Genomic DNA, 15680 nt, shown 5'->3' on the forward strand with positions numbered 1-15680 from the left:
ATGGCAGAAACCATCACAACATTGTAAAGCGATTTTCCTGCAATTAAAAAATAAAGTTAAAAAAGTATGAATGAAACAGGGAAATTTCTTTAGAAGTTGAGGCTCAGAGAGGTTAAGTAACTTATCTAAAGTTGCACTGCAAAGTCCCGGTCTGGGGCACTTCACCTCCTCTGTGTCTATGCTGAGAGTTTTGTACTTTCTCTCTGAAATAAATCCTGTTTGCTTGCTACCATGAAAAAGAAAAAGGCCAGGTCTCTCAGACTGCAAAGCCCATATTCTATTTGTTAAAAAATATATATTGTTGTTTTGCTTCTAAATTTTATTTATTTATCATTATTTATTTGGCTTCTTCAGGTCTTCACTCTGGCATGTGGAATCTAGTTTCCTGACCAGGGATCAAACCCAGGCTCCCTACAGTGGGACTAGTGTCTTAGCCACTGGACCACCAGGGAAGTCCCTCATATTCTTTCTTATTCTTTCTTCCAGATAGAATTCGCAGGAATTTCACGGATTGAACTAAGCAATTAAAAATCTCTCCTTTAGATATTTTTAGTCCTGCATATCCAAGCCAAACACCTAGTGTATTTGTCAGAATTTGAAAGAAGTCTATTAAAGACTGCTTGCAAGAAAACCACTGTATAAACTATGTTTTATAAGTTCTTCTGTTTTAATTATTTAGGTTTTCTAAAGTTTGAAGGAAAAAAAAGGAAACAGAAACCAGTTTTTAATGATTTGGAATTAGGATTCATGAATACACTGGATTCTTTCTTGGTACTGGGGGAAAGCAGAGAGTAAATGTGGTGGGAAACTATGAGGGTCCAGAGATTCAGACTTTAGCCTGGAAGAGACATTAAAGAGATATTTCAGGGACTTCCCTGGTGGTCCAGTGGCTAAGACTCTGTGCTCCCAATGCAGTGGGTGTGGGTTCGATCCCTGGTCAGGGAACTAGATCCCACATGCCACAAGGAAGATTGATCTTATGTGCTGCAACTAAGACCCGGTGCAGTGAAATAAATACTCAATAAATTAAATATTTAAAAGAAACCTCAGTTATTTAAAAAAATGCAATTCTAATTTATTTTAGAAATAGCTTGAGTGTCTGCTAGTCAACAGTAGAGCTAAGGCCAGAACCTGGGGTTTCCCAATTCTTAAACCATTGTTTTTTCTTAGACATGAACCATGAATTCCTTTAGAGAATACTCCTTTCTCCTCCTCTCTTAATCCAGATAGGGGGAGAAAAAGTGAGAAAGCTTAAAGACTATTAAAAAACAATCGATGCAGGATACTGGATGCTTGGGGCTGGTGCACTGGGACGACCCAGAGGGATGGAATGGGGAGGGAGGAGGGAGGAGGGTTCAGGATGGGGAACACATGTATACCTGTGGCGGATTCATTTTGATATTTGGCAAAACTAATACAGTTATGTAAAGTTTAAAAATAAAATAAAATTTAAAAAAAATTTTTATAATTATAAAACTACCTTTTAAAAATAAAGAAACAATTAAAATATCAAAAAAAAAAAAAAAACCCAAACAATTAAGGACATTAAGAATCAAGTTATCCTGGAAGGAGGTCAAGACGGTAACCACAGAGGCTGGAGTTAAGGGGAGGAGAACCAGGCAAGATAAGGTCTTAATCTAAAGCAATTAGAGTAAGCAGGTAAGCTTTTGTTACTTGTATTTAGCTGAACGCTGTGAACAGAAAGCTTTTTGAAATCCTTGGCTAAATCAAAACCTGGAAAGTGAGGACTTCTAACCTTCAAGAAAAAAAAGCTGAGCGTGAGACAAAAAGGTATTTGTTTTTATACTTAACTTGGTAGGGAAAAGGAAAGAAAAAACAAGATGTCAGTTCAGCTGGGTCCCAATTCCAGCCCTGGGAAGCCCAAAGCCCGCCCCTCTTGGTTTTATTTTTAAGGATAGCATTTTTTCCCTCCCTTGGCCACGTTCAGTGTGTAGGATCTTAGTTCCCTTACCAAGGATCAAACCTTCACCCCCTGGAAGCGTGAAGTCTTAACTACTGGACTGCCAGGGAAGTCCCACCCTCCCCACCTTGGTTTTTGTAAGTAGTCCTGAAGGGCTTTCTTGGTTTCTAGACTACTGAGATCTTGCTTCCATGTGTAAATTGAGTCCAATTTCCTAAAGAGATGGAAGTCAGGCTTTACATCCCAGTAATAGGGAACAAATTTGATTGGGAATGGCTGGGTTACCATCTAGTACTGACATGTCATTTTCCCCTGCCCGGGCTCAGCTTCCATCCATCCGGCTGGCTTTTCTTTCATGGTCTTATTTCTTTCCTTTCTGCCCTCTGCCCCTACTCTCCTCTCCTTGCAGGAGCAGAAACAAGAAACTCTTCCTCTAATCTCCAGCCTGGCAGGTTTTCCCTCCCCTGGAGTCCAGGTGCCTGTAGCATTTGCTCCTCAGTGGCTTTCCCCCAAGGAGACAGCTCCCTCCTTCCTCTTCCCAAAAAGGAATCATGGGGCCAGCTGTTAAGATTTCAAACAATTATTTTTTTCACGTCTTGACTCAACATGGGAAAATCTCTGAAGTTTAAGGTGGCACTTGGCTGTCCTGTAGTGCTTGTATTTTTTTCAAGGCTTTGTTCTGTCTGGAATTTTATTATAATAACTAATGATGGGATTTCTTTAATGGTCCGGTGGTTAAGATTCTGAGCTTCCAATGCAGGGGGTCACAGGTTCAATCCCTGGTCAGGGAATTAAGATCCCACATGCCACATGGTGTGGCCAAGAAGCAAAACAAACAAACAACCACTACCACAAAAAACTAATGGGAATGAACATACCTTGATGTTTACATAATTTTAATAAATCATCTTCAAAATGATAAAACATTAGTAATCAAATAGAGATTCACTCAGTCATATCCAACTCTTTGGGACCCCACAGACTGTAGCCTACAAGGCTCCTCTGTCCATAGGATTTTCCCAGGCAAGAATATTGGAATGGGTTGTCATTTCCTCTCCCAGGGGAATCTTCGTGACCCAGGGATCAAACCTGTGTCTCCCATATTGGTAGGTGGATTCTTTACCACTGAGCCACATGGGAAGGCTAGCTTCTATCAATGATTCACACCAAAAGGTGGTTCAATGAAGCAGCTATGAGGAGGCAGTGCTAGAATTCAAAGGGGAATCAGGTACCCTTGAAACTCAAACCTAATAATAGTAGAAAACATCACCCACTCACAGCAATATACACAGATTTGAAACTGTTTCTTTGAGAATGTTTCTGTTTGGGGGGATAATTCTCTTATTTGAAGGCTCTAAGTAATGACAGGCAAACAGAGAAAATGCCTCAGTGACCTGATAGCCATGCCCTGGAGAGAGAGCTGAGAGAGGGGTCCCCAACCTCCGGGATCTAATACCTGATGATCTGAGGTGGAGCTGATGTAATAATAATAGAAATAAAGTACACAATAAATGTAACGCACTTGAATCATCCTGAAACCATCCCCACTTCTCCAATTCATGGGGAAAATCCCCTTTCATAAAACTGGTCCCTGGTGCCAAAAAGTTTGGGGATATTCAAAGGAATGTTCTTTGTCCTTCACACCCACACTGTTTGTCTTCTAACTGCCCCATCTCACAAAGCTTTAACCTCCCCTAGCGTCACATGCCTCTTCCCACTTTGAGGGGCAGGGTGCACACCAGTGTTCAGGCCTCAGGTCCTCCCTGGGCGCTGGTGATCTGTCCTTCTCATCCTGGCTCTGTAAGGCGCTCCCCTAAGTTTTTCCTGCTCCCCTGTTTCTCTAGTTCCTCCTGAATCTTCCTAGATAAACCTGTCTAAATGATGCAAGAACTTTCTATCTAATGAACCTGTGGTTTTCTCCACTCTAATCACACCTGGGCCGTGTCTACCACACTCTCTCCACAGCTGCACTTGTCACTTCTGTTTCGTTTTCAGCTTTCTGTTTTACACTGGAGCACAGCCGATTCACAATGTTGTGATGGCTTCAGGTGGACAGCAAAGGGACTCGGACATACGTATTCATGTGTCCATTCTCCCCCAAACCCCTCTCCCATCCAGGCTGCCACATAACATTAAGCAGAGTTCCCTGTGCTGTACAGTAGGTCCTTCATTATCCATTTTATTGTCAGATTTTATTTACTCCTTACTTTCTTTATGTCCCCTAAATGAATTTCCTCAAAACCCAGTTCCTCTCCTCTCAGGCCCCATAGCTAGTATTTCATTTTCACAATCACCTTGCCTCATGTAGGAGTGTGGTGGGCGGGGGGTGGGGGGGTGGGGGGCAAACTGGCGCAGTGGAGGGAGGGGGCCTTAGCCACCTGCAGTCTGCGGCCTGAACAGCCACAAGGCTCCCCCAGTGGCAGAGTGGTAGACTCTGCCTGCCAAGGCAGGAGATGCAGTAGACTCGGGTTCGACCCCTGGGTCTGAAAGATCACCTGGAGTAGGACATGGCAACCCACTGCAGTATTCTTGCCTGGAAAATTCCATGGAAAGGAGGAGCCTGGCAGGCTACAGTCCATGGGGTTGCAAAGAGTCAGACAAGACTGAGCATGCACGCATATCATAGACACCAATGTTGAGTCAAACATCCCAGCTCACTTTTGGAGGGTTTAATTATGCCTTAATGCTCCTTATCATAATTAAGCAGAAATAGTGATTCTAATTAGCATATTTACAGAAACCACACAAGTATGCTTCCCTGGTGGCTCAGATGGTAAAGAACCCACCTGCAATGCAGGAGACCCAGGTTCGATCCCTGGGTCAGAAGATCCCCTGGAGGAGGAAATGGCAACCCACTCCAGTATTCTTGCCTGGAGAATTCCATGGACAGAGAAGCCTGGCAGGCTACAGTCCACAGGGTCGCAAAGAGTCAGACATGACTGAGCAAATAACACACACAAGTAGGTCCATATAATCACACACTTCACCTACTCATAGCTTAATGGTGTTCCATCCGTGTTTACTTTGCCCTGGTTTCCCTTTCAGCTTGAATGAGCACAACTTTTGAAGTCTTTAATTTATGACTGTTTTAACTTAAGCAAGCCCTGCTAGAGGGTGACAGATGGTAAATGTCAAAAACCCAGAGAGAGGGTTTCTGTTTAGCCTTTGATTTTTGTTTTGTTTTTTAAGCCAGAGAAATGTCCGATTGTGCTCCTAGTTTGTCAGAGAAGGCAATGGCAACCCACTCCAGTGTTCTTGCCTGGAGAATCCCAGGGACTGGGGAGCCTGGTGGGCTGCTGTCTATGGGGTCGCACAGAGTCAGACACGACTGAAGAGACTTAGCAGCAGCAGCAGCAGAAGGAGAAAATTATTTCTGTTCTCAAAACACTATAATAATAACAAAAGTAAAACAAAGAACATGGACTTCCCTGGTGGTCTAGTGATTAAGAATGTGCCTGCCAATGCAGGGGACACTGGGTCAATCCCTGGTCCAGGAAGATTCCATATGCCCGTGTGCCACAACCGCTGAGCCAGAGCTCTGGAGTCTGTGCTCTGCAACAAGAGAAGCCATCGCAATAAGAATCCTGAGCACGGAAGGTAAAGAGTAGCCCCTGTTCACTGCAACTACAGAATGCCCAAGGGCAGTAACGAAGACCCTTTGTAACCAAAAATGAATAAATAAATAAATCCTTTAAAAGAATCATTATCATCATCACCATGATGGCACTGATAATGGTGGCAGTGATTATAGCAGCCACCAACCCAGAGGTACTTGTATGTGCCAGGCACTGTCTCAGGAAGTATTCCTACCTTATTATTTTTTGAGGGGGGTTATACAGTGAGGCATGTGGGATCTTAGTTCCCCCTACCAGGGATCGAACCTGCACCGCTTACATTGGAAGCACAGAGTCTTAACCACTGGACCACCAGGAAAGTCCCGTTCCTACATTACTTTATTCAACCTTCATAATAACTTTAAAAGGTAATTGTAACTGCTTCCATTTTACAGAGGAGAAAACTGAAGGTAGGATAAACTGATAAATTTTTCCACCACTACTGTGAAGACATAAGCAGTAAGACCCAGGGTCAGAATTTGAATCCGGGACTCTCCAGCTTCAGGCCACACAGTGAGCTTCTCTATCCTGTGTCGCCACCTCTCCTACCATATCATTATACAGCTATTCCACAACTGCAGTTAGTTTGTTCATAACAATATACATTCTTAAAAACAGTACCCTGTTCTACCTATCTAAAACACAGAAACAATTTCCATTATGTAGGGGTAAACTATAGATTTTATCAATTATCAAAACTTCAGCCATTCCTAAAGAATTGGGAAATGAAAATCTTTTTTTTTTTTTTTTGGAAAGTCTATTTTTTAATTGCCCAAAATGAAAGTCTTGTTCTTTTGTATATAAAATTCGTAAGGGTTTTTATGCGGTTGTAGCCTAAGGGAAGAGATACTGCTACGTTGAGAAGCCATTAAAGGTTTAATTTTTTTTTTTCTTTAAGAGATTAGGGAAGCTTTGCTCAGTAAATTGATTTGCTTAAATTGTTTGTGAAAATTTAAAAATTCCCCAAGTTCCTCCAAGCAGAATCAGTTAGTTTCTTATCCTTGTTTCAACTGCTCTTTCTTTGTGCATATTTCTCTTACAGGATAGTACTTCGTATTCAGTGTGGTAACTATCTGTTTGTGTCCTGGGCCATAGACTAGGCTCCCAGAAAGTGGGGTTAAGACCATTGTACCCTTAGCAGCTAGCACATAACAGTATTTAATACATATTTACTGATTTAGTGGGTGATTGTAAGTAGTAGAGTAAGAAGACATTTTACTTTTATATAATCGATGGCTCATTACAAGATTAGTGTTCAGTGTTTTGTGTGAATCCTGACAACCCACTCCAGTACTCTTGCCTGGAGAATCCCCATGGACAGAGGAGCCTGGTGAGCTACAGGCCATGGGGCTGAAAAGAGTTGGACACGACTGAGCAACTAAGCACAGCACAGTGCGGATCTCACTTAAAATGGACATTCAAGGAATTCCCTGGTGGTCCAGTGGTGAGGACTCCACACTTTCACTGCCGAGAGCAGGAGTTCAATCCCTGGTCAGGGAACTAAGAGCCCAAGTCACACGGAGTGGCCAAAAAAATAAAATAAATAAAATAAGATGGGCATTCATTTCATTTTTCTGAGCTTATATTGAATGAAATCTATTTTTGCTGGAAGAGGTCTTGTTTAACACCACTGGTAATAAAGAATACATGATAATAAAAAAGCATTTTCAGGGGAGAAAATTTAGGCATGAATGCTCGTAACTATATACATAAACATTAATTCTGAAAAGTACAAAATATTTGACCCATTAACAGAATAGATAATAATGAAAACTGATGACTTTTCTGTTAAGTAAACAAAAACTTTGTTCCCTTTACCCAAAGCCATTTGAGACTTTTTTAAATGGCAAATGATGAAAAAATTTTAAATGCTTTTGTTTGCATATATTGAAATAACCAGACATCTTTTCTCTTTTATTCTGTGAATTACATGGACTGATTTTTTTTAATATTATGCCAACCTTACTCTCCTTGGATACATCCCACTTGGTCATCATGTATTATTCCTTTTTTATATCTTACCAGGTTTAATTTGCCAATTTTTTCTTTAATAGAAAAACTGAAATTTACTATAACAAACTACTCCCTAAAGAAATGAAATACTAAGCAACAATGTGGCAATTTTCTTGTATCAGAACTATTCATCGTCTTAAAATATGTGTGTGTTAGTTGCTCAGTCAGGTCCGACTCTTTATGATCCTGCAGACTGTAGCCCACCAACCTCCTCCAACCATGGGGATTCTCCAGGCAAGAATACTGGAGTGGGTGGCCTTTCTCTTCTCCAGGGGATCCTCCCAACCCAGGGATCAAACCTGCATCTCCTGCATTGCAGGTGGATTCCTTACCATCTGAGCCACCAGGGAAGTCCATAAATGGTTTCTGGAAAAAGAGTTATTGTTGAAGACCAAGTATTAAAATCAGTATTACATACAATACTCAAAACCTTTTTTCATTCTACAACCTGGTGGATCACTTTTCTCTCCTCTGTCCCAGAACAGCCCACGCGTCAGCTATTGAAGCCTTTCCCTGGCTATGAGTGACGTTGAAGGAGAGTTAAGGGAAACCTTGTGATAAAAGGAGTCATAGCTATTGTAATTTTTAAAATAACTCTTCCACCACTGCACTTTACATTTTTCTTTTTAAAAGAAATTCTCACGAAGAACAGCCATCATTGAAATCAGAAAGACTGCTTTTATCATTGTAATTATAACAATATTAATTATGCACTTTATTACTATATTAAATGTAGAGGGTTTCTACTTCAAGTAAACACAATAAAATGAAACGTAAATCAGCATGTTAAGAGCCAACTATTCATATTTCAAAAGGATTCTCCAATTCAAAAAGGACTCACTGCAGCTTTTCTATAAAAAAAAAATCCCTGTGGTTTTAAAAATAATTTTAAAATTGTAATTTACACATAATTTTCAGGAACTCTTCTATTATACAAAACGATGCACAACTCTGCATGTATATAGATTATGCCATAAAGAAAAAGCTCATACAAATTTCCCATAAGTTATCTAATTAACTCTGACTATAAGAATGAACATAAACATTGGTTGCAATGCATAGAAAACCACTAGAAAAAATTTATGCTCATACTGTTTACTGTTTACAATTCTATGTAAGGACTTTACATTGCTAGTTTCTAAAGTGAAAAGAACTTTAATATGCCCATTATGCCATTTCCTAGTTACTAATGTTTTGCAAACTTTTCTTTATTAATGATAGAAACATAAACTTCAATTTGCCTGGGAGAATCACAGAAAATTTGAATTAGTTAAGTAAAATTTGATGACCCATAGGTAATAAATACTGCACATTACCCACAGAATCCCAGTGTCAGAATTGTGTACTGTAGGCATCAGAGACACAGAAATCCAGGAATCTGGAGAGAATGAGGAGCTCCAAGTCATAACCTGGTGGAACTGTGGTTTGTGAGTGTCAGATTACTTTCAACTAACATGGATATCTTGAAAAGAGCTGTTAAGTTCTTAGAACAAGGGAATTTTGAAGTCATGGTATATTTCTTTTGAAACAATGGCCTTCTCCAACTTAGTTCTAGAATTCTTAAGTAGCTGATGTTAGTAATTCTTCTTTTCCCAAATTTACCTTGGGCTTGGTAACATGGAGTTCTTTCACCATTTGAATATAATGCTTCTTCCATACACCCTGCTCATAGGGAGTTGGGGAGACATTGATATACCAGTTAAACCGTAAACATTTTAGCATCCAGAGCTGATCCAGTTCAGTTAAATTCTTCCAATGCCAGCTCACCTGGAGAAACAATGTTAAAAAACTATTCAGCTTACATGTCCACTTTCTCTAGGTTTTGAGCCGTCACCCTGGCACTGAGAGAACTTCTTTATTTTTTTTCTGGAGTGGGTTGCCATGCCCTCCTCCAAGGGATCTTCCTGACCCAGGGATCGAATCCACTTCTCTGCACTGCAGGCAGGTTCTTTACCACTGAGCCACTGGGGAAGTGGATTCATGGATTCGTTCATGAATGAATCAGAGCAAACATAATTTTAACTTGATAAACCAGGCCTGGAATTCACAAGTAGTTTCTTTTTGGTCTTTTTTTCCAAATCACAACCAAGTTAACTCTTACCTGAAGTGCTTCCTAACAAGGCAGGAAGTTTTTTTTTTTTTAATTGGAGGATAATTACAACATTATGATGGTTTTGCCATACATTGGCCATAGGTATACATGTGTCGCCTCCAACCTGAACACCACTTCCACCTCCCTCCCCATCCCATCCCTCCAGGTTCTCACAGAGCACTGGCTTTGGGTACCCCTTTTTCTTTTCTTTTCTTTAATGTTAATTCAGACAGAATCCAAGTCAACTAATATTTATCGAGCACCTATTAACCATCCTCGTCACAACCTGAAGGGTAGTATAATTAATATTCTTCCCTTGCAAATGGGGAAACTAAGCTTCAGATAAGACTTTGGAACTTCCTAAAGATCTCTGGCTATGCCAAAGCCTTTGACTGTGTGGATCACAACAAACTGTGGAAAATTCTGAAAGAGATGGGAATACCAGACCACCTGACCTGCCTCTTGAGAAACCTGCATGCAGGTCAGGAAGCAACAGTTAGAACTGGACATGGAAAAACAGACTGGTTCCAAATAGGAAAAGGAGTACATCAAGGCTGTATATTGTCACCCAGCTTATTAACTTATATGCAGAGTACATCATGAGAAATGCTGGGCTGGAGAAAGCACAAGCTGGAATCAAGATTGCTGGGAGAAATATCAATAACCTCAGATATGCAGGTGACACCACCCTTATGGCAGAAAGTCAAGAAGAACTAAAGAGCCTCTTGATGAAAGAGGAGAGTGAAAAAGTTGGCTTAAAGCTCAACATTCAGAAAACTAAGATCATGGTATCCGGTCCCATCACTTCATGGCAAAATAGATGGAGAAACAGTGGCTGACTATTTTTCCCGGCTCCAAAATCACTGCGGATGATGATTGAAGCCATGAAATTAAAAGGTGCTTACTCCTTTGAAGGAAAGTTATGACCAACTTAGCATATTAAAAAGAAGAGACGTTACTTTGCCAACAAAGGTCCGTCTAGCCAAGGCTATGGTTTTTCCAGTAGTCATGTATGGATGTGAGAGTTGGACTATAAAGAAAGCTGAGCGCCAAAGAATTGATGCTTTTGAACTGTGGTGTTCGAGAAGACTCTTAAAAGTGCCTTGGACAGCAAGGAGATGCAACCAGTCCATCCTAAAGGAGATCAGTCCTGGGTGTTTATTGGAGGGACAGATGTTGAAGCTGAAACTCCATTACTTTGGCCACCTGATGCAAAGAGCTGACTCATTTGAAAAGACCCTGATGTTGGGAAAGAATGAAGGCAGGAGGAGAAGGGGACAACAGAGGATGAGATGGTTGGATGGCATCACCAACTCAATGGACGCGAGTTTGGGTAAATTCCGGGAGTTGGTGATGGACAGGGAGGCCTGGTGTGCTGCGATTCATGGGGTCACAAAGAGTCAGACACTACTGAGTGACTGAACTGAATTGAACTGAAGGATCTCTGGGAGTCTGCATATGAACGTTGTATGAAGGCTACAGAAACTCCAGTTGGCACATTGCTTATTTTTTTCATGATATGCTTCTGTTTTCCCTCCATGCTTATGATTTAACTAAATATATAAAGGGAACACAATGACTAATACTATATTGATGTGTCCTAAATAGCCTTTAAGATTCAATGAAGCATTAAGTGTTTGTCCTGGGGACTTCCCTGGTGGTCTAGTGGCTAAGATTCTATGCTTTCAGTGCAAGGGGCCAGGGTTTGATCCCTAGTTAGGGAACTGGATTCCACGTGCTGCAACTGACACCTGGTGCAGCCAAATTAATACATTTTTTAAAAAGTATTCTGTACATTCCATTTTCATAGCATTATGGTCAATCCTACATATCCAGCAAATGGTGGAGGTGACCCTATTATGTGTAGTAGTTTTTAAAATAATTTATTCCAGGTTTTAAATAAGTCTTAGTAGAAACTAGAATCAAGTCCATAGATAAAGTTCAGACTAGGCATTCCATATCTCTTAACGTGAATTGCAGAGATGGTAGCTAGTCTTCACATTCATTCCATCTTTGGAAAACTGGCCTCTTTTTCAAGGTTAACTCAATAATAAATAATGTTTGAGTGCCCCCAAAAGGAGCAGAACACTCTGTAATGGAACTCACTACCCATCCATCTGTTTATCTATCTGTCTGTCTTCCTCCCTCCTTCCATCCATTGTGTACGGAGTTTCAAAGTTACCCAAACTCACGTCCATTGAGTTGGTGATGCCATCCAACCATCTCATCCTCTGTTGTCCCCTTCTCCTCTTGCCTTCAATCTTTCCCAACATCAGGGTCTTTTCAGATGAGTCAGCTCTTTGCATCAGGTGGCCCGTGTGTTATGTCCAGGATTATTTTATGGGCTGAAGATAAGACATGTAGGGGAGAGGGAAGCAGAAGTGGGGCATAAATAGGAGAAACAGTAGGTTCAGGATCTAGATGGAGGAAAAGGCTTAGAGGATCTTATACAACACTGCAGGCAGAAACAGAGATCACAACCACTTTGTGCAACCCAGAATGAAACTGCACTGCCCTTAAACCTCATATGGTTAGGTAATCCAATCAAGATGTGGGATTTGGGAGGGAGGGGATGGGGAGAAAGTTTTTCTCAACTCTCATCCTTTTCCTCTTTTGACTTAGATCGGGTTTAGACCTGGGTAGTTAAGTTGGGGTTCCCACTGCCCCCGCACTGGGGATAGATAAAATTTTGCTTTGTTTTTGATTTTTGCTGCTTTTTGTTTGTTTAAAACTAAACAGGAATGAGGAAAGTTGAGGGTGGGGAAGCTCTTTCAAAACTGTAAGACAACCGCCACCACATTTTTAAACAGCTCAAAGCTCATCTTGGTGCAATGACTTTATTGTTTACTTTAAATCTAGCTAAAGAACAATTGCCTCACAGTCAGTTCTGGGAAATAAAATAAAATGTTGAAATCTACCAAGATTGACATATGGTACACATAGATGATAAGATTATCTATTTCATATCACATCTCCCTGGAATGATAACATTCTCATTGTGAAAAACATGGAAAATTCTGAGAAACCTGAAGAAAAACAATACCCAGAACTCTGTCAATCAGAGATGACCAAACATTATCAACAAGCTGGTAGAGTTATTTTCCTTTCTGTTTTTCAGGTATATATGAAAGCAAAATTGGGAAACTGCATGCAATTTAAAATCATGCTTTCTTCATTTTACATATAATAAGCATCTCTGTTCTTGCAAAACATGTTTTCTAATGACTGCCTAATAATTCTTTATATGGCAGAATGATACTCTATTACTGGGCATTTAAAACACTATGTTTTTTTAAAAAACAAATTGTTTCAGTTTTAGAATAATATGTGTACATCAATACTAAAATCACAGATACCAAGGGGCACACTGTAAAAAAAGTAAAAAAAAAAAAAAAAAAAAAAAGCCTCTCTCATCCTTGTCATGTAGCCACTCATTTCCCTCTGTGAATGTAACCATTGTTACTGGCTTCTTGTGTGCCATTCCAGAAGAGCAAGAAATATGAATGCATTCTTTTATTCTTCCAAAGTGGTAGGATAATTCTGCACCTTTGTTGTTTTATTGATGATATATTGAGGAGATAGTTGCAGCCAGTCTGCTATTAGCAGACATTTCCATTGTTTCCAACCTTTTGCTACCACAAACAATGATGCAATATTCTTATATAGACATACATTTTGCATGTGTTGAAGTATACCCATCAGACAAATTCCAAGAAGTGGAACTACTGGCCAAAGGTAATCTTGTTTTTTTTTTTTTAATTAAAAAGATTTTTAAAGTTTTTAGCCATGTCTCATGGCTTGCAGGATCTCAGTTCCCTGACCAGGGATCAAACTCACACCCTTGGTAGTGAAAGCCACTGGATCGCCAGGGAATGTCCAGGAATCTTTATTTAAAAATTGGGTACTACCAAATTGCTCTCCTTGGTGTTTGCATCAATTTATCTATGAAGGTGCAACATATGAAGGTGCTTGTTTCCCCACACCCCTAACAATATAAAATGTTATCATTAAAAAAATAAATAAAAAAAGAAAAAAAGAAACTCAATCCATCTGAGTCACAAACGATGGCATGAAAATGAGGCTAAGCATTTTATCTATTTTAGAAACATCTGCTTTTCTTTCTGTGAACTATTTGTTCGCCTCCTTTGCTCATTTTTCTGCTAGGCTTTGCTCTTTTTTTTTTCTTCTTAATGTAGATTTATAGTCGTTCTTTAAAAAATAAGAAAATTACCCCTTTGCTGGCAATATGTTTTCCCCCAGTTTATTTTAATTTTGGGGGGCCACACTGCAGCAGCTTGTGGGTTCATAGTCTCCCGGCCAGGGGCTGAACCTGAGCCCTCATCAGTGAAAGCACTGAGTCCTTACCACTCCCAGGGAGCTCCCTCCTGTTTACTGTCTGTATTTATTTACAGTTTTCTTCTCGATGGAGAAAATTTTAACTTTTATAATCACAACTTAAAATCTTGCTTTCTTTATTTATAAAGCATATATAATATATATACAAAATATATAAAATAAATAAAGAAAGATTTTAAGTTATACATTTTCTTTTGAGGCTCTGAATATTATAGATTACTCACAAAGTCTTCCTTCCCTAGATTTCCTTTAATTACATTTTTTTCCCCCTTTAGTCATGCCTGGTGGCTTACAGGATCTTAGTTCCCCAAACAGGGATTGAACTTCTGCCCTCAGCAGTGAAAGAGCAGAGACTTAACCACTGGACCAGGGAATTCCCTCCTTTGAGTAGGGAATGGTTTTCCATAATTTCATATCAATCTTTTATCCTTCTAGAATTTTTTTCCAGATACTGCCCAATTGTCCCAGCACCAATTATTAAATACGTCATCTATCTTACTGCATTCATTTTCTTAATTTTTTTTTCATTTTCTTAATTTTAAAAACTAAAGTTACCCTGTGAATGCACAGTAACAGGGAATTTCTGGTCTTTCTAGACTATGAAAAGAAATCAACAAAATGACTATCAATTTTATGTCTTAAAAAATATACTTGAATACACCGTGAAATTATTTGTAAGAAAATAATGGTCAGATGCTTTTCCAACCTGTGAGCACATTTGCCCACTCTGAACTCCTTTAGTCTCACATGCTTCTGTATTTATCACATTAGCACCTTATTTCATGCTTTTCTATTTATGAATGGCCTGCACTCTACACTCTTATGGTCCTCTGCTGTGCAATATAAGGCTATTCTGATGATGAACCATTATATACATGTGTATATATTTCCCCAACTGGCTAATACTATTTTACGGACACTTAGCGATGGCTTACTTTTTCTCCCCTTTGAGCACTAAGTGCACAGCCAGACACAAAGAGCTGGGGCCAATCCAAACCGTGCAAACGAAACGCGGTGAGCCTCTTGTCGGTGCTCGGTTTTGTATGCGTGCTTTCCTTTTTCCCTCAAGGTTCAGTGTTTTCTAGGCTGTCTTTACAAAACACTGAACCCTGCTTCTTTATCTGTGCCTGTGCACAGAGACAAAGGCTTTGGGGGTCCAGGAAAGAAAAGATGTATAAAGATAACACCTTTGGGAGCTTGGTCGTAAAATCCAGAGCTTCTGCTGGAATTTTCTCCTGAAGCTTTCAACAGCAGAACTTTTGCTGTGACAGGGAGCAGCGTTCTAACAGGACTGTCAGGATTCTTCTCCTCTGAGTGTCCATCCATTTGTCAAACTGGAGAAAAAAAGAAGCAAAGCAAAAAAAAAAAAAAAAAAAAAAAGCTCCAGGTTTAGTCTGACACCAGAGACGCATTATGAAAGAGATAAAGAACTGCATAGAAAGTGAGTTTAGTAACTTATTCTTAACGAATTGCATGCATTTCTTTCCCTAACAAGTACACCCCATGTTTTGCCACCTACCTGTTCTTTCTCACATGTGTGTGTGTGAGCCCAAGCAAGGCCAGTGTTGACATAGACATGCACTTGACCTCAAAACTTGGAGTTACAGAAAAATTTGGGAGCTGGTCATAGTCGTAAACTGATAATATATACAGACTTGTAAAATGTAGATCTTTAACTTCTGAT

General features: G+C 39.9%; 1 long non-coding RNA gene across 1 annotated transcript; it reads right to left on the minus strand.

Annotated features, from left to right (window-relative positions):
- Positions 1-8092: 8092 nt before the first annotated feature.
- LOC129633083 (uncharacterized) lies at positions 8093-15323 on the minus strand. Its single transcript, XR_008704872.1, has 3 exons — positions 15184-15323; positions 11833-11985; positions 8093-9315 (listed from the first exon to the last, which is right to left on the minus strand). It is a non-coding gene; the product is annotated as an uncharacterized LOC129633083 (long non-coding RNA).
- Between the last annotated feature and the right edge of the window lie 357 nt (positions 15324-15680).

The sequence above is a fragment of the Bubalus kerabau genome, chromosome 18 (assembly GCF_029407905.1).
Source record: "Bubalus kerabau isolate K-KA32 ecotype Philippines breed swamp buffalo chromosome 18, PCC_UOA_SB_1v2, whole genome shotgun sequence".
Classification (NCBI taxonomy): domain Eukaryota; kingdom Metazoa; phylum Chordata; class Mammalia; order Artiodactyla; family Bovidae; genus Bubalus; species Bubalus kerabau.